General features: G+C 40.6%; 1 long non-coding RNA gene across 1 annotated transcript in view; it reads left to right on the forward strand.

Annotated features, from left to right (window-relative positions):
* Positions 1–22,411, forward strand: part of LOC129204960 (uncharacterized) — a 244,415-nt gene extending 222,004 nt beyond the window's left edge. Inside the window, exon 5 of the long non-coding RNA XR_008576549.1 lies at positions 22,203–22,411. This is a non-coding gene — a long non-coding RNA (uncharacterized LOC129204960). The remainder of the gene's footprint in view (positions 1–22,202) is intronic.
* The last annotated feature ends 1,903 nt before the right edge of the window (positions 22,412–24,314 follow it).

Consider the following 24,314-nt stretch of genomic DNA (forward strand, 5'->3'; position numbering starts at 1 on the left):
TTCCTTTCAGCTTGGAAGTAAGATTGGTTTGGAGATGATCAGTTACGACTCTTTAATATTGCTGTGAGACTACTGTAATCTTGTAATTGTCTTCAGTAATGGTGTCCCTGTAGGTCCTGATCATTCAACTGGTAAAACAGATGTGCTCATTTTGACGTTAGGCATGAAATACATTCCTGGGACTTCAGTGAGATTAGAAAAATGTCAACTGTGAGCAAGCAGGGAGTACTGCACCTTCCTAATCACTTACAGTTGAAAACGAGTGGTATTCCCTCCAGGCGTGAACCAGACTGGTGTGAGCATTACGAACAGCAGTGATGTGAGCTGTGTGGGTTTACATTAGAGCATATAGTGGATTGGCACTTGGTGGAACCCAGTACATGGGGCGTGGGGAGTGATTGCAGAGCATTACAAATACATAAGAGTAATGAATAATTAGATGGATCCATCAAGGACTGATTTAGACAGCTATAGAAATTGTTCCTAGATAATTCACAACAATGCTAGGTTTTTTCCCCATAATCTGGGGGGATTGTGAGCAAGCAATTTACATTATAAAGGACTGAGAAATGTAGTCACTTGAGTCAGCGTAATTATTAGCAATTATTACGGTAATTAATAATGGTAATTTTTTGTACTAATGCATCCCATCCTTTCAATTAGCTGGGCATGAGATGAGGGTCTCTTGGTAGAAAAGAAGGGGGGAGAAAATAAAAGCGTTCTTTGGTTTAGTTTGCTCATAACCAGCCCTGGAGAGCACAGGGAATTATGGCAGAAAGGAAGCCTGTGACAGGCCAGTGATAGCTATGAGTCAGTTGTAATTGGTATTGTTGTTACTGTCTGATATTTTTGCTAAGAGTTGTATAATTTGTTGACAACATTAGCTAGGAGTCACTGTCTCTAACCTGCGTTTTTCTTGAAGGTGCTATTGCTTTATCAGAAGTAAGACTTGTGTGCCCGAAAGCTGTATTTGCTAGTATAGTAGGGTCTCACCTTCTCCCTGCGAGCATGTTCATAACAGGGGAAAATTGATTAAAGAGATTTGTTCCTCGGAAAAATCCATTCTGCTTCTTTGGAAAGCAAGTACAAAGATGCATGTTTAATTTGCATGAGCTAACACCTGAGGCCAAAGCAAAGGACAGCCAAGTCAGATATCAGTCACTTTGACCTGGGAGGGTAGTGCCTGAAGTGATCTTGGGAACGGTAGTTTTAGGGAAAATAATGCTCAAACCCCTTTAAAAACTTGACAAGGGGATGTTGAATATAGTTACTGCTAAGGTGGGGACAAAGAAGTGCTGCAAATGCCTTTATAAAACTTAGACGTTGCATGGTCTTCAGCCTCATCTACTAGCATTTTCATGGCTTTTCTAGTGTCAGTACAAAAATAATGTCATGTCCTGCAAGTGATTTCTTATGAGCAGATACTTAAAACCAACTACAAACGCTACACGTCTTGCACACCACCTGCCTCGAGACCTCATGCTTCACGAGCAACTGCTGCGTGCAAGTGCCTGTGCAGCCTCACCACTTGTGTGCTCCGTGGTGTGCTTTCTTAATCGTTACTTTACCAACTCAGCTGCTACTCAGGAGCACATCTACTCTTTTAGATAATTCAAAAAACATTAATTAATATTTCATTGATCTTGACTTCTTACTTTTATATTCATCCTACTAAAAAAGAGCCACTTCTCAGTCAATCTGTGTGAACTGTGATGGCACATATACAGAATAGGTTTCTGAAGAGCTATGCTGTGCAGCAGGTAGGAGGATGCTGACTTCTGAATCGTTTATCAGAGTGTTAATCAACCATGCAATAGTTTCCTATTGCAAACTCAGCCTTTGTCATCCTGAAATATTGAAACTGGGGAGATTTAAATACTCTGCAAATATACGCCTGGTCAAGGGGAAAAATGAAAAATGCCAACCTCTGATTAATGACGTTGAAGGCATTTTGGCAGCGTACAGCCGAGTGTCTGATGCTCTCACCCTGAACTTCCTGTGTTTCAGTTGTGCTTCCTGGGAATGAGCTGGGAGCTGTTAGCAATATGCTGCCTTCCAGGGACTTGGTGGATCAGCACGTTCAATTTCTTGCTGCTGCTGCAGCTAGCATCCCCTTTAAATGGATGGCTTTTTAAAAACAGTTAATGGGAGGAGGTTGTGTTTTGGGGGGATTGGCTGGGTTGGGGCTTTCTTCTCTCTCTCTCTCTCTCTCTCTCTCTCTCTCTCTCTCTCTCTCTCTCTCTCTCTCTCTCCTTTCTTTTTCACAATTTGATTGCTGTAATGGTGTTAGGAGCACTGACTCCTGGGAAGTTCTGTAGCGCTCACACTTCAGGTTCTGGACCTGCTTTCCCTCCATGGGGCTTACCTCAGTCACACTTACAGCAACAATCCCATTCACTTTTTATTTTTGTTAATCAAGCCAGAGTCTCTCAGTTCCCAATTTCCTTCTGTTCCCCGCTTACCCTGGTAGTCCTTTTCAAACCAGTTTTAGTTTCTGACTTTTATACAGCTCTGGTAGCCTTTGTTCAGCATTTCAGATGAGGTCATTAGGCAGCCTGAATGTTGAAAATAATTCTCATAGATTCAATTTTTCCTTTTTTGTCACTGCATGGCAGCTTAAAGTCAGTCTGAGATCACCTTGGTGGTTCTTCAGCTAGTTTTCCATTTGCCAAGCTTATATCAGAAAATGTTGCTGCTTCCCTAGCCTAAGCTTGCATCTCGTACTGCTGAGTTTTACCCCATTCTGGTCTTGTTCGTCACTCACAAGCTTGGGTTTGCGTAAAGAAAATTGGCGGTTGACAAATATTGCTAATAATAGCATGTTGAGAGCAGCTCAGAAAAGAGCACTCTTTCAGTAATGCAGGGTAACAAAAATAGATAAAGCAGATAAATCTGAGAGTAGATTTTTATATTTTTTTGAAAAACATTTTTCTGTGATTATTTTACACTTATTTTCTACTACAGAGCATGTGTTCGTGGTGTCAAAAAACCCAAGCTCCTGGACTAATAACACTTTGGCTTCCACCCTGCAAATCAACTAAACGTTAAACGCAGTGAAGGTTCCAGCAGTTTCTTTAGGAGTGAAGTCAATTACTTGGCATACAGTTATTTATTGCCTTGAACAGATTCTTTAGGACCAGCTATTTGCTCAAACATTCTGAGAGGTATAAAATGAATTATTTTAGGCAGGAGTACATAAGGTGTGTAGCAAGAGGGGAAAATTGCTGGGGTGTTTTGGGTGGGTTGTGGGTTTTTTTGGTTTTGGTTGGTTGTTGGTGAGGTTTTTTGTGTGGGTGTTTTGTTTTAGGGTTTTTGTGTGGATTGGGTTTGTTTGCTCAAAATAAATCCAAAATATTTTCTCACACTTCAGCACTCTGGTTGAAATTTGGTATTAGACTCTAACCATCTACACAGTTAAATCCCATAGGCATTATTTCAAAACCTCAATGATAACCCTGAATTCTGCAACTTCACTTAATCAAGTAATACTTTTGATATCTGTCTCACAAGCTTTGAGTTTTTTCATGCTCAGGGTTTGGCTTTGTTCCTTTTCTGCCAGCTTTACCTGCCAGCAAATTCCACTCCCTGTGGAATTTGTTCTGAGACAGAATTCATCCAAAACATAGCCTGCAGATTGAAATCCAAAATTTGGTAGTTACTGCTACAATTCAGACAAGGTCCCCAAAGCAAAATACTTGAAATCAGGTGTTGCTGAGAAGACATTCATCAGACACTTAAATATTACTGTGGCATATATCAGGAAAACTGCATGTCATAGTTTTTAATAAAGCCCACTTTTTTTTTTTAAGTAAATAATCTCCAAACTTGGTTTCTTGTCAGAAGGATATGGGAGTGAGCAGAGCATGTGCAGAAGAAAATCTTGGTATTTATAAGCTACTTAAGCAATATACAGATTGCGATATGTCTGCTGAGACCTCGATTTTTCTTGCATGTCAGCCAACTCAAATTAATATTGGAAGAAATAATTCTGCTGAGAAAAGTGGGTGAATTTAATAGGGGGAGTTGAACTCGTACTTACCATAGTATCCAGCAGTTGAGGTTCTGTTTACATAAATTAGCTTTAGATAAAATAGCAGTAAACCATATACTCCTGTTTTGTCTTGTGCACAGCATAGATATTGCAGGAGATAACTTCAAATTTAATTTCCAGATATGCTGTGCAGCCAACAGAGTGCAAAAGGAATAATGAGAACTTTGCACTTGAACAAAATCCTTTTGGACTATCTGATTTAATAACACAGAAGAAAAAATAACATTTCCTCCTAGGTTCTGGGTTAGTATAAAAAGACACAACTTTGACTTCTTCTTTAAAGCAGCTGAGACTCTGTCTCAAAGATTATTTTTTGGTGAACTTTATTTCTGCCACACAAATTTGTTCTTCACGTTTTCTGGGGGAGGGTGGGGAAATACTATTACACATATCCCCTAACACTGCCTCCTGGCCTCATCCCAAAAGTCTCCCACAGGCTACGTATGATGTAATATCATTGTCTTTTCCTGTAATCTGTTGTTCTGTTTTTCACCTCTCCATTTCTCATCCCCTTTTTGCCCCAGGAGTTCACCAGTACCTGACTCCTGACATGAGCAGTGACAGAATTAGAAAAGGTGGCCCTGAGGTTGCTGATACAAGCTCAGAGCTAAGGAGGAGCTATCTGTCCATCAGAGATGGACTCTAGCATGCTTCCCCACAGCACAATTAAAATTACAGCTCTGAATAAAATTGGTTGTGTATGATGCCTAAAATCGCTTTAAGAAGGTCGGTCCTTGTGGATGATGGTGCTGCAAAGACTTATTACTTAGCTGGTTGCAGATGACACGTATCTGGATCGCAAAGCCCAGTATAATTTAAGACCTGCCATTATCATAAGTGGTTATCAGTTTTGGATGACTTTAGACCGGGTTCTCAATAAGCACTCAGTGTGTCAATTGCAGTGGGACTTTCTGGGTGAGAAAGTCCTCTTTGTATCCATGAGTACGCATCAAGTCTAAGCTGAAGCTTTTTAAAGAAGAAATACCAAAAATAGGAGCCAAGTCCCAACTGGGGTTGGAAAAGTAGTTATTTCAGAGCAATTTTTGTAAACCAGCTTTTTTTTTTTTATCAGGTTTTTTATGGCCAAAGATGTTTCCTGACATGTGAAAAGTCTGTTTTCAAGAGGTCTACATAAAGCATTTCACTGTAATGACGAATTCATATCTTTGTGCTAACAGTAAGTCTTTAAGTGTAATTCAGCTTCATTAATACAGCAAATTTGTTGTGCATCCCACTTCCATCATGCTCAAGCACGTAAATGGTGCCCTTGATATTCTGTAATGACTGCTTGTTTCCTGGCAGAGGAAGGCATGTTGCATTAACATGAAGAAACAAATCCTTTCTAATTATTTATTTATTTTTACTACAGTCAACATAGGTGGGATAATTAACATGCAGGAGGCTATGGTCTAGATGACCAATTACCTTCACATAAATGTGTTCTGGTAATTACTCCCCATACAGCAATGCAAAAATTAGATTAACTTTTAGGAGCGGATTTTATGGATCTTTGAGCAATTTAAGATTCAATAAATTGACTGAACTTTACCTGAAGTGTTTTTATAAAACCTCCCGACGGTTTCCTCTCCCTTCTGTCCGAACATGGAATTGCATGAGTCAGTGCCGCCTGTACGCAATCTGAAATTCCCAAACAGTACCTTTTGCTATTGAATTGCATACAAACCAGGATGGATGTTCAGATAGACCCCTGGGCCTTGCTGAAGACAGTAGGTTGAGTTTGCTTTGTATTATTTTCACGTTGCATATATATCCAGACAAATACTTCTGAAAATAATTCAAGGCCATTGAATTAATACATTAATACCAGAATCAAACAACCTTTAAATTAATAGCGCGTAATTGGATGCATTGCAGACACTAATTAAATCTTTAAACAAAGCTGCACACACCTGCCTGCTGGTATCTGTCACCCAGAGACCGCTTTCCATATGCGTATGGCTGACTTGCTGACAGCACTGTCTCTGAGACCAAAATTTTGTATGAGACGTCCTCGTTTTTCCAGACATCCCTCTGAATTTCTCATGGCCTTTTCTTCCTGAGAATCACCTTTGCCCATGCAAACCAATTAGCTAGACTATAAGATTTCTGCTCATACGTCATCAGTTTGTAAATGAGAAGGTTGATACATCTTGTGATCCAGTCTGAGGAATAATATAATAATAGTAAAAGCAATTGTGATTGTGCATTCTCTAGAGCTCTTTACAATCATGATCTATAAAAGGGTCAGCTCTGTGGCTCAGGAAATACATAACCATTTTCCAACTGGTCAGATTAATATGAAGGAGGACCGAATAGCTAATTATATCCAAAAAGCTAATTATACCCTTGGAGAGAAGACTTCATTCCCAAACTGCTGTCATGAGACTGTACAACTGCAGCAGAGAGAGAGAAATATCTGGAAACCCTATTTAATAGGGCCCCTAATTCATGTGGTTCAGCCATATGTTTACGTTTCTAAGTAACCCCTCATTAGCTCTGTATTCACACAATTATTTCTATGGACAATAACTTTTGGATTTGTGAGAACTTAATTTGCGAGTTGCAAGAAGTGCAGCACCTGAGCTCTGCCTGTGAGCAGGTGTTGCCCCCACATTCCAGTCTCTCGCAGTAGGAACATCAGTTAATAGGCATTGGTTTTTCATAGCAAGTGATCCAACTGTCCAAAGGTACTTAATCTCAATTGTATAAATTCATCTCCACCCTATGAAGTACACTTAGAGAGGCTAATACAAGCTGCTGTTACAATGAGCTTTTTTAAAGGCATTAAAATTGAAAACTCGACATGTTTCTAAGTGCTGTTTAACAAATGATTTGCCTAAATATCAAATTTGATTTATATATTTTCAGTCAAGATAGACACATGCGTGGGAAATTCCAGAGGAATAGTTTTAACCCAAATGATATTACATACGGTTGTCACAAATACTCGATTTCATAAAGGAGGTTGGTTGTAAATTAGTTTGGCATTGAAGACTTGTCTGCTTCTCCCCCGTATGCTAGAAACCACTTCATTTCTGAAAAAAAAACAGTGGTTTTACAGAGCTGGCAAAGGTCACTCAGTATAGGAATATGTCTGTGCTACACTAGACTTGATACCAGGCCTTCAGAGCTTGCAAAATATCAGTGATACCTTTTTTTAAGAATGAATTTTCTAGAAAATAAAACCTTTTTAAAATACAGAATCCTATCTCTTGAAAATACTAAGGGATATGCTGGGTTGCCAGAATTTAACAAGCTGCTTTTGGAGGTACCAGCTCTCACCTTTATGTAGATTTGATGGGATTAAAAACTGGGCTGCAAAAACTCTTCAATCAAATAAGCGTTTGAAAATTTTACAATCTTACATTTCTAAGTTGCTGTGTCCAGCTCACCTGAGTCTGGTATCAGTCTCCACTTCTGACACCATTCTGCCATTCCTGCATGCATCCAGCATGCTGACCCGAAGCTCAAAAACAAGTTCCCCATAAACCAGCTACTCTCCTGAAAGCCCGGGAATACTATGGTATTTCAAGGTGTTTTTTTCTGAGACTTATCACAACTATTAAAAAAGAAAGAAAGAAAAGGAAATTAAACAACTGCAGAGTGGACTTTTTCTTTCAAACTTTGCAAAGGTTATTTCTTATACGTGAACGCATAAGGCAAAGATTACTATAATGAATGTCATCTGCCTTTGATTTACTTGCTTGGTTTTAGTCTTTTACTATTGAATTACACCCAGAAAAGTCTGTTCAGGACAGCAAGCAGGAAATGAAGCAGCAACTAGTGACAAAAGAGGCTTTGGGGGAAAATATATTAAGGGCTCTTCAGGAAACAGCGAGATGTTCTTACTTAAGAAATGTTTGCCTGCCAGGTTCCAGTGAGGTTAACAACCTTGTTTTTGTTTGGTTTCTTGTTTGCTTTATTTCCCAACCCCCTACAAGGCTGGAGCCCAGAGCCGTGCTACACATCCTACCTGCGCTAAGCTGGCAGCTCAAGTGCAGCCAGGTTTGACAGATCATAGAACCATAGAATGGTTTGGGTGGGAAGGGACCTTAAAGATCATCTAGTTCCAACCCCCCTGCCATGGGCGGGGACACCCTCCACTAGACCACATTGCCCAAAGCCCCATCCAACCTGGCCTTGAACACTTCCAGGGATGGGGCCTCCACAACCTCTCTGGGCAACCTGTTCCAGTACCTCACCACTCTAACAGTAAAGAATTTCTTTCTAACATCTCATCTAAATCGACACTCCTTCAGCTTAAACCCATTACCCCTAACAACATAGGTGATTACCCCTGAACAATGATAGGTGATGCTGTTTAGACAAACCTGTTAGAAAACTTTGTGGCCCTGATCCTTCATTTGTTTGCAGAGTGTTTTTTAGATGATGGCATAAGCTGTCATTTTGCAAAGTGCTATTTTGAATTGCTTGAAGTGAATGTAACAAGCGAAGATGCAAAATGTAAATATTCCTGGGTGGGCTTTAGGTTCAGTTTGCCGATGGCATGGAAATGAGTACATAAAAATTAATTGCATGAGAAATCTACAGATTTGGCAGAGGAGTTGTGACAGTTGCTGATGTTTTGGTTGCTTTCAGTTCATGCTGCATCTGAAGTGCAACATGAATGGGCACCTTTCAAAAATGTTGAATATTAAGATCCTCAGTGGATGGTTTTAAAGGGCTGCTCTGTCTATTCAATCAGACCTTTATCTGCAGTGGTCTGAGTCTAGAACCTCCTCACAGCACAAAGGTGACAGCAGCGTATGTGAAAGCAGGATTTGGCACCATGTTTTAAGGAAACACTGTCACATTCCTTATTTGCAGTCAGCCCCCTAATCTGCTGCTTTGCATCCAGGCAGTCTCCATGAACCACAAAGGACTTCAGCGGCAGTCCTCGTAGTTGAGAGCCAGTTCTGCTCTTTGGGATGTACTTCTGGCAAGAATGTGACTTATCAGCACAGGCCACTGAAATCAGAGGAGCAAGAGTAATACCCACCAGCTAAGGATGTGTCCCACAGGGCTGAATTTATGTGTTGATGTTACACATGTTGCAATGATAATTCTGATACTGCAGCACTTGATAGTTCTCTCTCTGAGGTAAATTAGGTTTCTCCTCACACTGTAAAAGTAAATCTGAAGGAGAAAGGATGACGTCCAGGAGCGTTTCTTTGCTCGGTAACAAGTGTGTATGTGGGGGAATGCCAGTTATATTAGCAGTTTTGAAGTGTCTGAATCTGACACTTGATCGGCAGCCTGTTTGAGCACTGCCTGGGTTTCCCCTTCTCCGGTCAAAGATGCACTGACTTTCTGTGGCATTCACTTAAATCAGAGTAACCGCTCTAAATAACACACTGAGTGTTTGCATGCAAAGTAAATCCTCTGAAGGGGATCAGAGGAGCTACAAAGGGCAAAGTAGCATATTTCAAAGAGAACTGGAACAGTAAAATTTTATTTAGTTGGAGCATCTGACTAGCAGATGGTAAGGAATAAATTGAAGAACGTGAAAACCATGTGGATGTGTCAGGGGAGCTAGCTACCAGCAGGTGAAGTGTGGGACTTCTGTAGCATAAACCATAATCTAATCTCTAAAATAGTAACGGTCGTGACGCTACCATAAACATGATGGTAGTTATGATCTCTGCCAGCATGTGGCCACAGGAGCCATCAGGACCTCGCACAGCTCCAGCAGCTCTCAGGTTTCCAGGATTGGAAGGGCAGCAGCAGGAAATAATTGAAATTTTTCCTATTGATACTCCTAATGTATATTCATTTTGACAGACTCAGGAAAATGGTAGAGAACACCTGAGAGAAAGGTGCAAACACATACTTGCTGTAGCTTTTTCAACCAGTCAATAAGGTAAAACTACTCCAGGTTGCAGAAATAGCAGGGATACCGCACCGATGTGAAGGCCCGGAGTGTCTTTCTCTAAAGTGGTTCTGCTCTTTCAAAGAGGTTTTGAAAAGTAACCGGGAGTGTAGAGGGTCATTGAGTTTTCAGGTGGGAGAAGAACATGTTCTTTCTTTTCTTCAGTTCCACGTAGCTCCATGTTTTGGTGTCTTGCTGAATAGCTCAGCTGACCTATTTTGACTTAATTCAAATTTGATGGAACTGTGATACTTTAAATGGACTTAAACTGGAGAAATTTATTATTTCGGTTCTTGGAGACACTCTGTAGCATTTGGGCTTAGAACAGCAGTAGCTGTGACAACTTCTTGGCAAGTATATATATACTTTTTTTTTTAAGCTGATAAATGCACTTTTCATGTCTTATTCATCATCTCTTGTTTATCCCAGAGAAGGTGGAACATAGGAAAATTTGCTAATTTTAGGTCTTATTTCTTTAATGGACCTCACAGGAATGAGAACAGAGAGAGTGGCTGTAACGTTTAGTTTGTGAGCAGGGCATACGTTAGCCTCAGGAACTGTGCTTTTAGTTACTAGCCACAAACTGTACTTTCAAGACCATTAAGAATTAGAGGAAAATTACACATGCACAAAGCTGACAGCTCGGTTTGCAGAGAGAGGAGGTTGCATAACCAGGCTGAGATGACAAAAAGCTGTTGTTAAAATCAAATTCACGTGTCTGTGGGGAATTATATTTTCCAGTAAAAGATGTAAAGTTGTATTCCTCAGTTACAGTTGTACGTATGGCAGAGGACTCGTCTTCACCTACTGCAGCCTCCTCAGGAGTTTTACGCAACTCTGTTTTACAGACTGGGTGAATAATTTGCAATGAATAATTTTTCTGTTTCTGATTTGCCTGTGAACAGCCCGCGTAACTGTTCCCACCTGTGTGTTGGAGGTCAGTACCGTATGCTGCTGAAATCCACTTTAAGCCATACCTTGATGCGTTCAGGGGCTGCTGGAGCTGCAAGAGCCATTCTGCCTTTGGGACGTCTTGAGAGTTAACGATGGGATCTGGGTGACTTTTAATTTCTACTAGCACAAGTTAAGATTAATTGGACTGTAAGTGGTGACTTGACCATCTGTGTAATATCACTGTGGTAAGAGCGTTAGGCTCAAACATGACACATTCAGCTCACAAGAAGAGGGATGCAACTCTTCATATCGTTAACCAAATATCACTTTAATTCCTGGGGGGGGATTTTGTGTTTTCCCCCCAACACTAACAATCATTCAAATTTTCAAAAGCCTTTGCAGCGCAAGGGATACACTTGTGGTAACTTAAGTGTGGACTTGGCATATGCAATCACAAAGCGTTCACAGTTGCACAACATTCAAAGCTTTCTCCCTTCATCATCTTCTGCTCTTCGCATGCTACCTGGTGAGACTTGCTGAGCGTCCCCAGCTCACCAGCACCTATGCTGACAGCTGGCAAGTGTATTTGGCAGACATCAGTGTGCATGGAGGGGGCTGTGAGCGTGTATGGAAGGTTTCAGGGTCTTTCTGGCTTTCCACAGAGAAAAAAAACAGATGCAAGTTTTTAGACATAAGAAAACTTCTGGAAAAATAAATGTCCAGTGTGCTGTTATAAAGAACTGCTCCCAAGAATGTGTAAGGCAAGCCCTGGAAGGGAGGGGGCTAAAATGACAACAGCTGGGAAATTGTAGTAGCAAAAGAAGTAAGAGCGATTAAAGCAAATTCCAGGAAAAAACTTTACTCTTGTGCTTTAAAGCATGCCTATTATAAGGTATATCCTTAGTTGCACTGGTTTTCATAAGCCATAATCACATACTTGAAGCTTTTATAGAGAGTTTGTTCTTTGAAGTACTTTTCCGTATCAAGGGTTTGGGTTTTGGTTTTTTTTTTGCCTTTTTTTTTTTTTTTGAAACAAAACCAACCAACCAAAACACTCATATTGCTAGATATTTTTTTTTTTCCTTCCAGCATTGCAGCATATTACTGTCCCATCCATCCTTAGGCTTTTTACTTACATCTGTGACATTTTGCAAGGATTTCACTGAAGTCAATTAAATTAATCTGGATTTACACCCACACTGAGAGACTGCAGAACAAGAACTGCTACGTCTTATTTTTAAGTGTTGTCTCTTTTCCAAACAGAGGCCTTGCCTATAAAAGTGTGGGGGGTATTTTTCCGGAGGAGGGTGTAGGACCAGGTGACTGCTGAAGTCCTGTCCAGCCTGAACTTTTCAGTGGATCCGTGTTTCTTCCTCAGTGCATGGACTTGCCATTGGGGCATTGCTGCTTGCAAAAGTCAGAGTGCATTTCCCAAAGGGAGCGAGCGGGAGGGGAAGCATGTCCTGGCACAGCCAGCATCCCTGGTCCAACAGCCTTTCTCATCTTTTAGTCTTTTCTAGCTGAGCAATGCCAGCTTGTCTGTCTGGCATTGACTCAGTGATTAGTGCAAAATAAATTTATTTTCAGTGTCCTCCAATGGACAATGGTCCGTCTCAAATAAATGTTTTTACTTACTACTGCAAACACTGAGGAGATGGTGCCTGGCTGGGTTATGAGCAAAAAGCTTTCATTTGCATCTCATGTAGAAGCCTTGTATTTTTCTTAGTCGTCTTTTGGGGGAATCATCAGAGTGATACCCGAAGCAGCTTTTCTCATTACAACCCAAAAGGGTACTAGATGTGGGTCTACCAATATAGATATGGGGTTTGTGGTTCAATATAGAGTAGCAGTATGTGTTCAAGACTAGTAGTGTTGGCTGGGAGAGGACAGAAGCCGACTTTGTATTTCAGGGAGCTCAGGAGGTAGGATAAGAGCAGAGGACCTTTGAGGTCATGTTAAGGAGTGCATGTCTGACATGGTATAGGAAAGGTGATACACAGGAGAGCTAAAAATACTTTTGTACAGATAAATGTGGAACAGACATCTTGTTAATTATGCATCTTTTAAGCTTGGTTTGCAAATTGACTTAATAGTATATAATCATGATTTATTTAAAGCCAAATTAGCATTTGACTTTGAATTTTCAGTTGGATAAGTCATCTGTGTTTCTGGTGTGTTGTTATCATGGAGCTCATATTTGGCATTTCATAGTTTTAGGTCACTAATGTGAGAGTGTTGGACAGCTTTTTCTTCTTCCTCTTTTGTAAGATTTAACCTAAATCATGGTGTTAAGTAATGTTACTTTCATGCCGGTGAGAATGTTTTACTAGTTATGAAAAGTATATGTGGCACTTTTCTCTGTTCTTTGGGTACAGCCAGTCTGTTCTTGCTGAGTTGCTGGATTTGTGCGCCCAGGTTCTGTATTATTGATCACATGTTGCTCAAGTTAATGTGCGATTGTGGCACAGGAAACTGACCTCAGCACTCTGGTACAAGTGAAACTGGAGGGTGTGTGGATATCTAACATTTTGAATTGTGTCTTTAAAAAAAAAAAGTAAAAAAAAAAAAAGATGTTTTTGAAAAGTTGAAACAAGTCTTAACTCTCTGCTTCCACTGTGATCTACATTCATGTATTTCTCCATTTGCTTTCATGCAAAGTCTCTGGCTATTATATCTATCAAAACTTTTTGTTACTCAAGCAGTCTCAAATGACAAGGGTCTTTCAGACTGTCTGGAGAAACTTAGTATACTGACATTTTTAGCTTTTACATGTTTCCTGTGCCATTTATTCTTAAGAAGATAAATGATTATGGAAGATGCATAGAACATCAAGAATAGGATTTTTTTTTTTTTCTTAAATAAAGTATTTAGAAACTGCATTTAATCCTGTGGGTAACTCCTCATCAATGTTGAGGTGGATTTGTCTGTGGTGCTCTTGTATACTATGTATACATCTATGGAAGTCGAACTGTACTCTAGTCCCGAAAGGATCCCTTGTGATTAGCATTTCCCTGGAAACAGCAGCTATAAGGCTGTAGGGTTACCTAGGCTATATCTAGCATTAGTTATAGTTCTGTTTATGTCTTTATAAACCCAGAGTTTGAATTACCAGTATAGCTGCTGTCAGAATTTTGGTTTACTTATCGTTGAACACCTATGGTTTATTCCTGCAAAATCCTACACTCTGCAGCAGTGAGCTCATGGTACACAGGGCTCTCCAGATGGACATGCTTTGTCAAAATCATACTCAGTAAGCATAGATAATAACCTGAGAAACATCCCGTTCTCACTTTTTCTCTTTTTATTGTTGCCTTGTGACAAGTCAAAGAAATGGTACTGAGTCTCCTTATTTTTACCCAAAACACTATAAAGACTGAAAATAACTTAAAAGCCTAGCTGACTCTTCAGTGAGTGCTACAAGACCATGCAAATCCAAAGTACTTCCTTTTAAGCAGAACTTGGTAATGAGTAAGCGTAGGGGAAAACTGACTTTTCAGATCTATCCTTCACTACTGTAAATTGTTTGCAAGTGGCTAAGCACTGCTACAATGTTTTCTTGTTCAGAATTACTCACTGAAGACAGACCAAGAATCATCTAGAAATGGGCATGTCACTCAAGTAGTTCAGTCAAGAATTTCAACAGTCCAGCTGGTTTCCCTGAATACAGAGGTTACTTGATAAGTTTCCTACACAAATCACCTGTCTGGTGCCAGTACATGGTTACAACCATGCAAAATGCAATGTTTCTAAATCTGGTCCAATATTCACTTAATGGCCTTGTATGCCTGACAATAAAGTTCCTCTGGCAGAATGCTTATAAGAAGTGAATGCAAAAAGGAGACAAGAGCTGCAATGTGTCTGTTTAATAATCGGAATGAACTGGTGGAGCAGGAAAAGCACATTTCTGGGTGTTTTTTTGCTTTATTGTTTGCATGCTGCTACTGCTCCAATTCCGCAAAGCTCCTGGGATTCTGTATAGTTTATAGTATATGACTCATTGGTCTTTTGACACTAAGCTATTTGACACATAAAGATTTTGATTTACACTTCCCTGGAGAAATGTATGTACAGATAAAGGTTACAGAGGGTGGTTAAGTGGCCCTCAAATTATATTATGTTTAAAAAGTGAGAGAAAGTCTCTTCTCCCTTAAAATGTTGAATAGGATAGCAATAACATCAGTTACAGAAGTCTTCAGAGCATGCCACTCTGCAGTTTGTTTACACACATCCAGAATGAAGGTAATGAAGGTACTTTTTACAAGCTATTTACTTTCCACATAAACAAAATGGTAGTGAAACAACCCATATTTGAAACTGCTTTATTTTTAACATCTTATTGTAAAATGTCATTCCTGCTTCTTTTCAGTTTGGCTTAGCAAGCAGGTAGGAATATTAAGCAGGGAGATGTGACCAAACTGCAGTGTTCTTCCTTTTTTCCTTCCCTATTCCAGATATTATCATGGTGGCCATGGCTTTCAGATCCTTTGGCCACTTGTTGTGGTTTAGCACCAGCTGGCAGCTAAGCACCACTACCTTCTAAGAAGGGTTTGGTATCCATTATTGGTTAGTCTTCACAGCAATATTTTATGGGGAGTGCCCCAAATGCATTAGCAAATAAATACCTGGGCATGGCAGCAAACTCTCCCCAAGCTTTGCTTTAACCTTCTGTAGATTCAAAAACGGGAAAGGCAGGGGAGAAAATGCTGAGGATAACGTTTCGGGGACTACGCGCAGGTAACTTCTCCTGAGAGCTGCTGCAAGGCAGGGAACGATGTTATCTCTCCACTGCCCTCAGAAAGCTGGCGGCATTTCTGTTCTTCGTTTCATTAGAGAAGCACAAAAGGAGCCGCAGAGCTGGGCTGCGCATGGGTTGTACAATGGCCATCCTTTTCCTTTAAAGAAATGCATTCAACTGTGCATGATTAATTTTTTCCTCCAGTACGTCACTTATAGCCACTGAGAGCATTTTCCCCAGAAACACAATACCTACTTTCTTAAATGCAAAAATCAGTGAGTATTTAAACTTCATGGAGCCTGAGTAGCCTGCAGAACTTCAATAGCCCAAAAGCAGTCATTTGGTATGAAGTCTTTGCTTTCACTCTTTCTAATACTGTGCACTTTGTATTATTGTACATCAATAGTTTATCTCAAAGAAATGGCAAAGACAGACGATGCTATTCCATCTGTAGAAGAGCTCTGCTGATAGACAGCTAACGGGTTTTTCCACTTATCTCCAGGTGTTTCAGAATTTCAAAATTGCTATGGAAAAGCATATAATTGTTTGGGCCAGAGTTTGTTGAAATTCTGTCAAAATGAGATAATTTTAATGAGTATGGAGGGATGGCTGCAGTGCAGCCTATATGAGTCAGTCATGCTAACAACCTCAAATGATTTTGATAAATTGAAGTGATAGCTTCTCTCATTTTTGTGTTATCATTCTCTATCTGACAACAAAGAAGATCCTGTATTTTTAATTCTAAAGCCATCATTCTGTCGTCATCAATTTTTATGGGGAAACAGGGTAGAGGAGAAAGGGAAAAGCTTACTGTTGATTCCCGTGGTTGCAAGGTAAGGTTCCATCCATATGTGATACTGAATATAAGGTCTGACCCTGTAGCCCTCAGAGTCAATAACAACGTTTTTGCCGGTCTTGGAGATGCATGATTCAATCTATAATGCTCAATCTAAAATCACACCATCTGGTGCTGCAAGCAAACCCTTCAGAGCAGTGTCACTGCTGTTGCAGTGAGAGCTGTCAGACCACTGTACACAGGTTGGCATCGGAAACACACGATCCTGTTCCGGGTGCTGCGCAGTGGATGATGCCAGCCATAGGCCTTTCTGGAAATTTAGGACATTGTACGTGCCTCTGACTTTAAATCACACCACGATCTGAATTTTTAACATCACACTGATCTGTCTTTCCGTGAGCAGGAAAGGAGCATTGTTTAACATCTAGCTCTTGCAGGGTGGCACTGGGGGAATTTTCAGGAACTTCAGTGTGATCATCATCTCTGTTTAAACATTCATTGCATAATTTCTCAGGTGAGAAGTAGCTCACGGGTCAACAGAAATATTTTAAGAGAATGTACGCAAACGGATTACTGGATTGTAGGAATTGGGAGGAAAGCATGAGGATATTTCCATGTGCATTCCTAAAAATTTGCTACCCACGTAGTAGCAGCAATGTCTTCCCTGTTCTGGTCAGCCTGGCTGGCACATCATTTTCCATGGTTGCTGAGATTTTCTTGAACATGGACATCTCAGCCACTCTGCCCCGGTGTCATCTGGTATGGTGCCTTGTTCAACTGGTGTTCTCTTTCAGAAGAAGCCCCTGTTCAATGTCTCTCTCCCCCTTGAATTCTTGGATAGGAAGCAGCACTGCCTCAAACTCCTGCAGAGGTTGAATACCTGATGTTCCGGTTGCAGATTGCAGTGCACATTTGCCTCTCTATTTTAATTCCCACTGAGGAATGCTGGTCCAGTGGTAGAAGATCCAAAAAGGCTGCCTGATTTTATAGGACGGTGGCTGAGGGACCTAATTTTCTCAGAGTCTTTAAAAAAAGATAAATTGGTCTGTTGCATTCCTACACATTTTGCGATCCTCAATTTTGCAAAGTTGTCAGTAAAATAGCCATGTTTTGGAACGTGTCATAGGTATGAGTTGTCCGGTATTTCCTAATAGTCAGGGCATGGCCCCAGAGCATTTGGACCTTCAGACTTCTATTTCAAATCCTAGTGTTTCACGCACTCCAGGTTTTGGTCAGGCAAATCTTCCTGATGGGAGTAATGCCATGGGATGTGTATCTTACATTAGCAGAGGTTTAAAGTCAAGTGTTTCCTCAGTAAAGTGGAAAACAATTTATTAGACCCTCTTCAGATGCTTAGAGAGTCAGAGGAAGCAAGCTAGCAGGGCACTGGGGCCAGAAGATTTATAATCTGTACTTTGTTCTGTTCATCTGCTATGTTTTGGGCAGGTCAAGTCACCTCTCCATGCCTCAATTTCCCCTTTCAGCATCTCTCTGTTGCCTCTGTAAAAAGGAAGCTCTGGGAAATGTGAGTGCCTTTAGCCTGTCACTGTGGGATGTGAAATGCAGAGGTGGTGGTATAAAAGAAATAATAACCTATGTGTGATGTGGGACCTTTCATTTCATTAAATTTTCCATCCTCTGAGGAAAACCCTTTTTAGAGGTTGGGAAAGGGAGGCAGTAAAATGTGCCTAATGATGTTTGACTCTAGTGTGCTTCAGTATGGGCCTCTTGTGTTTGTCTGGAAAAGTTGAAAAGGAGCCCACGGTTATTTTAAAATTAATTATCATTCTTCTGAAGTCATGTTGAAAAAAGAACAGCTAGGCAAAAACAGGCAATAAAATTGCTCGCAGACGAGGCAAAATATACCATATGTCAGCTACACCTTAAAGCCAACGGGGTGCCGCCTTTGTTTTTCGCAATGTGGTATTTTTGCTGAGGTATTACAGGACACCTTGTGCTTCCCACGGCAGAACCTCGGCAATTGGTGGGTGTCTGACACAACAGTAGCAATACTGTACTGCCTTTTTTGGTTTAGCATTAATTTCTTATTTTACAATTATATGCTCAGACCCTTGCAGAGCTTGCAATTGCAGGGTAAATATTTGAATTTTTATTTTTCGTAATTGATTGCCTGACTTTTACATCTGCTGAGTACAGGAAATGCAGGAGCTGATAGGGAAAAAAAAAATATGGCTGTTCTCAGCAGGGCATTGGCTCAGCTCTCCTCAAATATTTTCTCCTGACGTCTTTGGTGCTGAACGTACAGGTGCTTACTCCCTAGCGGCATCAAGCCCATTGCTGCTAAGTGCTTCGGTATGCTCCACGTCATTTACGCCATCTAGCAAATAGGCAGCAAAACTTGCTGAGAGGCCCCCGAGCAATTCTGGCAGGGAACGGATGTGGCTCCAGCAGGCAGAGGGCAGGTGGAAGTTTCCCTTGGACATCCCTGGAAAAGGGGAGACTCAAAATCAGGCGTTGGTACATAGTGTTGTAAATGCGATTGCGTGTGTGTGATGGCCCTGGGTGGGAGGTAACACTGTCCTTGACTATAATAAACTTGACCGAGCACAAATTACATGAACTAGTAGGGAGAAAAAGTTAATAAAAGTCATTTTTGCCTTAGAGAGCGGAAAAGAATTCTGCCCTAAATCCCTAGGAATAGGGTGATTTGTAATTTTAAAAGTTCTATTTCTGTTCACTATTTATGTGACACCGTCCCAACCATTACACAGGCTGTTAAATTAAATGCGACATCTCAGGAGTGGTATTGTTCAAGAAGTTGTGTCATAAAAAGGTACAAGGAAAACGTTGCAACGCAGCCTGTAATGCAGTAATGTAGCTGCTCCAGTAACAGCGGGGATATTTTTCTTTTTTTCTATTTTATCTTCTTTGCCCACATGGATAATAAACATAGAGAAAGCAAACTGTTGCCTCTTCATGCAAATATATGACTTCTAGAAACACAGCAAAAACACGTTAGCGTTACTATGGAGTATTAATAAAATACTTGTTAGTGGGTTTTGCTATTTCTGTACATTATGTTGTAGTTGTATGGGGGTTTCCCCGTTGATCTGTGTTACAAAGAACGGATGAGGAGCTAAAATTGTATTTTATAGTCTGGATCAGTAAATCTTTTCGAGTTCATTGATTAAAGCTCGGCAAAAAGTTATTCTTGGATGGCAAGCTAGGCAGTTCCGACCGCTTCCTGACTTTGCGGAGAAAGCTGAAAGAAACCCAAAGCTTTGCGTTGACACAGCACTTGATTTTATAACAAATGGCAAATGAGGATGGTGTTTTGCCTCTCAGGTAAGGCTGGGATGGCAGGCAGGGAGGACGTGGGGTGAAATACATCTGTTGCAAGTACCCAGTGGCTATTTCTGGAGCAAAGACGGATGTGCCTCAGTGTTGACTGCGGGAACAACAGGCTCCTGGCACCTCACTGAGGGAGGCAACGTCTCAGGCAGTGCTGAAGGGAGGTGCTTTGGCAATCACAGCATGTACTGTCCAGGTGTCTCCTTCCCTTACCCTTCTCCCTTGTCCTCCTGCTCTTCTCCAGGGCTATTTCTCATGACTTGGCACGCATCTCAACAATGACGAGCCAGCAGCCTTTCACGCTGGCTGCAGTTTCCAAGGGGGCTAGAAGATATTCGATGCCTTTTTCTTCCTTGCCCTTGCTACAGCTCTGGATGGAGGGAGCAGCTACCATACTTTTGCTGAACGGTCATTAAGACTGACCTTCCCATAGCCAAATATCAGGAGGAGAAATGGGGAGGGAAGTCTGTGCAGGCACCTAAGTACATCTCCCTTTTACTCTCCCTGTTTTTGAAGGTCTTGGATAAAGAAATGTTGGGGAATTTGGAAAAAAAGAATTCCGCTTGAATAAATCAGGCTCCAGTAGACTTCATGAATAGTGTTGTTGCTGTGGTAAAAGAAATTGGAGAGCTTTTAGAAAGGCAGAATCTGTCTGAGATTCACAGGTGTTAAAGCTGGTGCTAGCTGCCACAAAGTTAGATGCTTTGTACCAAATTCAGCAAAGGTTGGGAAGAATGTTTGAGTAGGAGCTAGGAGAGAAAGCATTTAAACTAAACATAAATCTTTGATACTGATTCTGTCTATAACCTTGAAGGGGCAGACAAGGAGAGGGACAAAAAAGAGACGAAAGCATTTTATGAAGACTGGAAATTCCTTTGTGGAGTGAAGCTGCCCTGCTGTTCATTTCTTGGAGTAGGAGCTCTAGACGATGCCTATTGCAGACCCCCTCTTCATGACTCTCTCAGTCCAACTAGGATTTGTAGTTGCTCTTGAAGTATTTGTCTTCTGGCTTCAACTGAGAGAAAATACTCTGTGTGATTTAGGAGATCAAGGCAATTCAATTCACATAGCAGATAAAGAAAACATCATGAAACATCACCTGCGATTAAATCAATCTGGTGACATTATGTTCTGCTCACAGACATCCTGCAATCAGAAGAAACACTAACATCTTCAGTAGGTTCTTTGCTGTACAAGCAACTTGGGGTTTTGGGGTTTTTTTTTTGCCATAAGGTAAATCAATGTGCTAAAAGTGAAACTACACATCAAAGCCTTAAAGTCAGTATCATTAAAGAAAAACCACAAAAACCCTGAAACATGTCACACAACCCCCAAGCCCCCAAAACCCACCAAAAAACCCCAGAAGTAATGGTAAATGTTCTCTTATCGGTGTCCTTGGAGAACTCCCACCTCTAAGTGATACTAGGTGGTGGTACAGACAGGTTTTTATCATGAGCATCCTCTAAGAATGATTATTTGTCCTCATTTATTAGGGAGTTCCCTTCCCTACACGTTGGTCCAGGAGCATGATGCACAGCTCCCTGGGATCAACCAGGGAACTTACTTTTCATTGTAATAGTTCCAGGCCCATTATTTTTTGGAAAAAAAAAAAAAAAAGAAAAAAAAAAAGGTGGAGGCATTTAATAAGATCGGTTACCCTTGAAGGTATTTTAAGATCTTCTTTCTGTAGCTAATGAGCAAGTAGACAGGAATCTAAAGATGAAGGTAGTTGTTATCCCAGTGCTGTTGAAAGCTACATAAAAATGACTGAATGTCTAACACTGAAAGTAACTATATTGTATATAATTAACAGAAAATTCTTAACAATTGGTATAATGTCATAGGAAGATGATTTGGCTGTCCATTTGCTTATTTGACTTCAGCCAAATTTTACATGGCTGAAGCAGGATCACATCTGATGAAATAACACAACTTGAAGTCACTGATTTCTACCTTACAAGTTTGCTTAGCATCACTAGCATATGGAACAAATGCACAGCCTTTGTATAACATGGTATTTGTGATTAATAAGCACAGGAAAATTCACTACGTGGATGCTTTTGAGTTGAAAAGAAATGCAAGGCTTCCATCCCAAATTGCCATTTATATATATTGTTAAATACAGTACTCCAAATCATGAGACAGTTTTTTCCAATATGTAGAACTATTGCTAACTTCCAGTCTTTACCTGTTGGAGAAGGTGTCTTCTCAGGTATTTGCTATGCTGTATTAAACTTGGTAAATATTTTTATATTTGGTATCACTCATTTTGGAGGTTTAGACCCATTTAAATAATTTCTCATCATTTCCATCATGTAAATTGTGGAACTTGGTTGTGACAGAGATCATCCTAAGGATGATGTTTGTATTTTATACCGGCTTGATCATGAATTTGGATTACTTAACTGCCTCAACATTGAGCTTCTGGGTAAAATGCTCCTTTTGCCATGCCCTCTGTTTTTGGGGGTTTTTTTGAGATGCTTTTATTGTAGTGGAATAGCTGGAAAGTCTCTATTTACTCAGCCCCTCTTTTTTGCATTAACAGTCCTGCCATCTACAAACCAGCTTACAGGAGATTGATTTCCGAGATGAGCTATCCTGCACTGATAAACGTCTCTGATAAAACCCTGATATTCGTTGTGTGATCCTGGAGAAGAGACAGGATGATCCATCAGAACCCATCCCTCCCTGACCACTGAAGGGCTGTTTCCCAGAAGATGGAGCTCTCTCCCCGAGACTGGTGATAGAGACCTTGTAAGTTCAGTATCTCATAAAATTTGGGAATTCTTATGGATGTAAGAGAATTATTCTTCTTAGCTGAGAGAAAGAGGAGAAAAAGAACATGTTAACCATAGATATTTTATTATAAAAGTATTATTTTCTCAGTAAATGACACTTCTCAACTATAAGAACAGTACATGAAAGTAAATTCACTTATTAAAGACTCCAGATGCCTTTTTTTTTTTCTCTGTTCTCCTTTGAAGCAGCATGTGACTGCTTGGCAGACTTGGGTATATAATTTTCTTGGGTTTATCACTTGATTAGAAAGGTGGTGATTTGTCTTATTGACAGCGGTCACTCCCTTTTTGCTGGAAGCAAATCCATTAACTCCTCTCTGGGGTAAAGGGGGGTATTTTTTTCTGGCGTGCTTTGGTTTCCACCTGTGATTGGGAAGACTGAGAGGGATTTTAAATTTCCACATTGAAAGCTAAGTGAAAAAGTAATGAGCATAGAGGATTGAAAGAAAAATATGCATGTTCATTCTTGCTAAAGTAAGTATGGTTTGTGGGATCCCACAAATCAGGCAGAAGGTGTCCCTTGTGTTGGGACTGGAACAGCAGAGCCTTTCTGGTAGCAGCTGCTGAAGGAAATACCAAGTACATGAGAATTTGAATCCATTCATAATATGCTTATATATATTTAGTGTCTGATCATCTTCGCTTAAAAGCAGTGTTAACTCTTTCCCTCCTTCCCTTCCTTGCTCACCCCTAAATCTGGGGTAAGGCTGTTGGTCTCTCTTAAGCCTGGACACATTGAGGAGCCCCTACAGGAACTGGACAAAACTATTGTTGTTAATGACACCAAATAATTGTCAGTGTCTCAGCTTCCACTATTTTGGATGTTATGAACGTTTTACTTTTCATTTTACTGCTGTAGATCAGATATTCGTTTTTTACAGCTCGCATGTGTGTTATCTAAACTGCAAAAAAAAGATTATGAAGAAGGGAAGTTTTATAAGCACTGACATGGTTGTCATGACTACCTAAGCCACTTTGCTGGTACCATACAAGTCTTTCACTTTATCTGTCTAGCTTTTACACAAACAACTTTTTTTTTTTTTTTTTTTTTTTGGATGCGAGTCTGAAGAAACAGGGCTCAAGAACTATCTATAAGCCTAAATATGGGGGGTGTGTTTGTGTGTGTGTGTGTGTATGTGTAGAATCCAGGTGAAGCTAATGCTCTTTCCCCCCCCTCCACTCAAATAGCATGTGTGTGTTATATGTCTTGGACTGTGAGAGGGGCAGCTCAAAGCTGTTCTCTGCTTTTGGCTGGACTGACAAGATCCGAAGTCCTGGCAATCAGGGCTACAAATGATCAAGTGAAGTAGTAGGCCGCTCTGGCTTATTGTGAGGCGCAGGTATCCTTTTTTGTTTGTTTGTTTTGTTCCTGGCCATTTTTCCTTTACATTAATTGTGATATTTGTAAAGTCTCCCTATCTCTTCAGCATCTGATTTTCCCACTGGATGCAAAGCAGGTGGATCTGCCTTTCTCTTTGCCCAGCTAGAAAAAAGGAGGTGAAGGGACCAGAGATCTCTGTGACACGATGCTGTAAAAGTTTCCACAGACATTATTAAAATCAAAGAGAAATTGTGAGCCAGTATCGAGCTGTACATACGCCATATTCACTGAAGTCTGCTGGAACCAGACTCCCCTAAATAATCATTTCCATGTCTTTGCACCTCTGTGAGTTCTTAATTGTTTGACTTCACTGTCAGGGTGGCCCAGAAGGACTATTACCTTGACCAGAGGAGAGTTTTAGCTGCGTTGATCCTTCACGTGCAACTCAGGGGCTGTGAGCGTGTGCACAGGGTTTGCTGTGAGTCCTGTGGTCTAGAGGAGTGTGCCCAAAGCAGCTTTTGGCTGCGGCTGTTTCCTT

The sequence above is a fragment of the Grus americana genome, chromosome 3 (assembly GCF_028858705.1).
Source record: "Grus americana isolate bGruAme1 chromosome 3, bGruAme1.mat, whole genome shotgun sequence".
NCBI lineage: Eukaryota > Metazoa > Chordata > Aves > Gruiformes > Gruidae > Grus > Grus americana.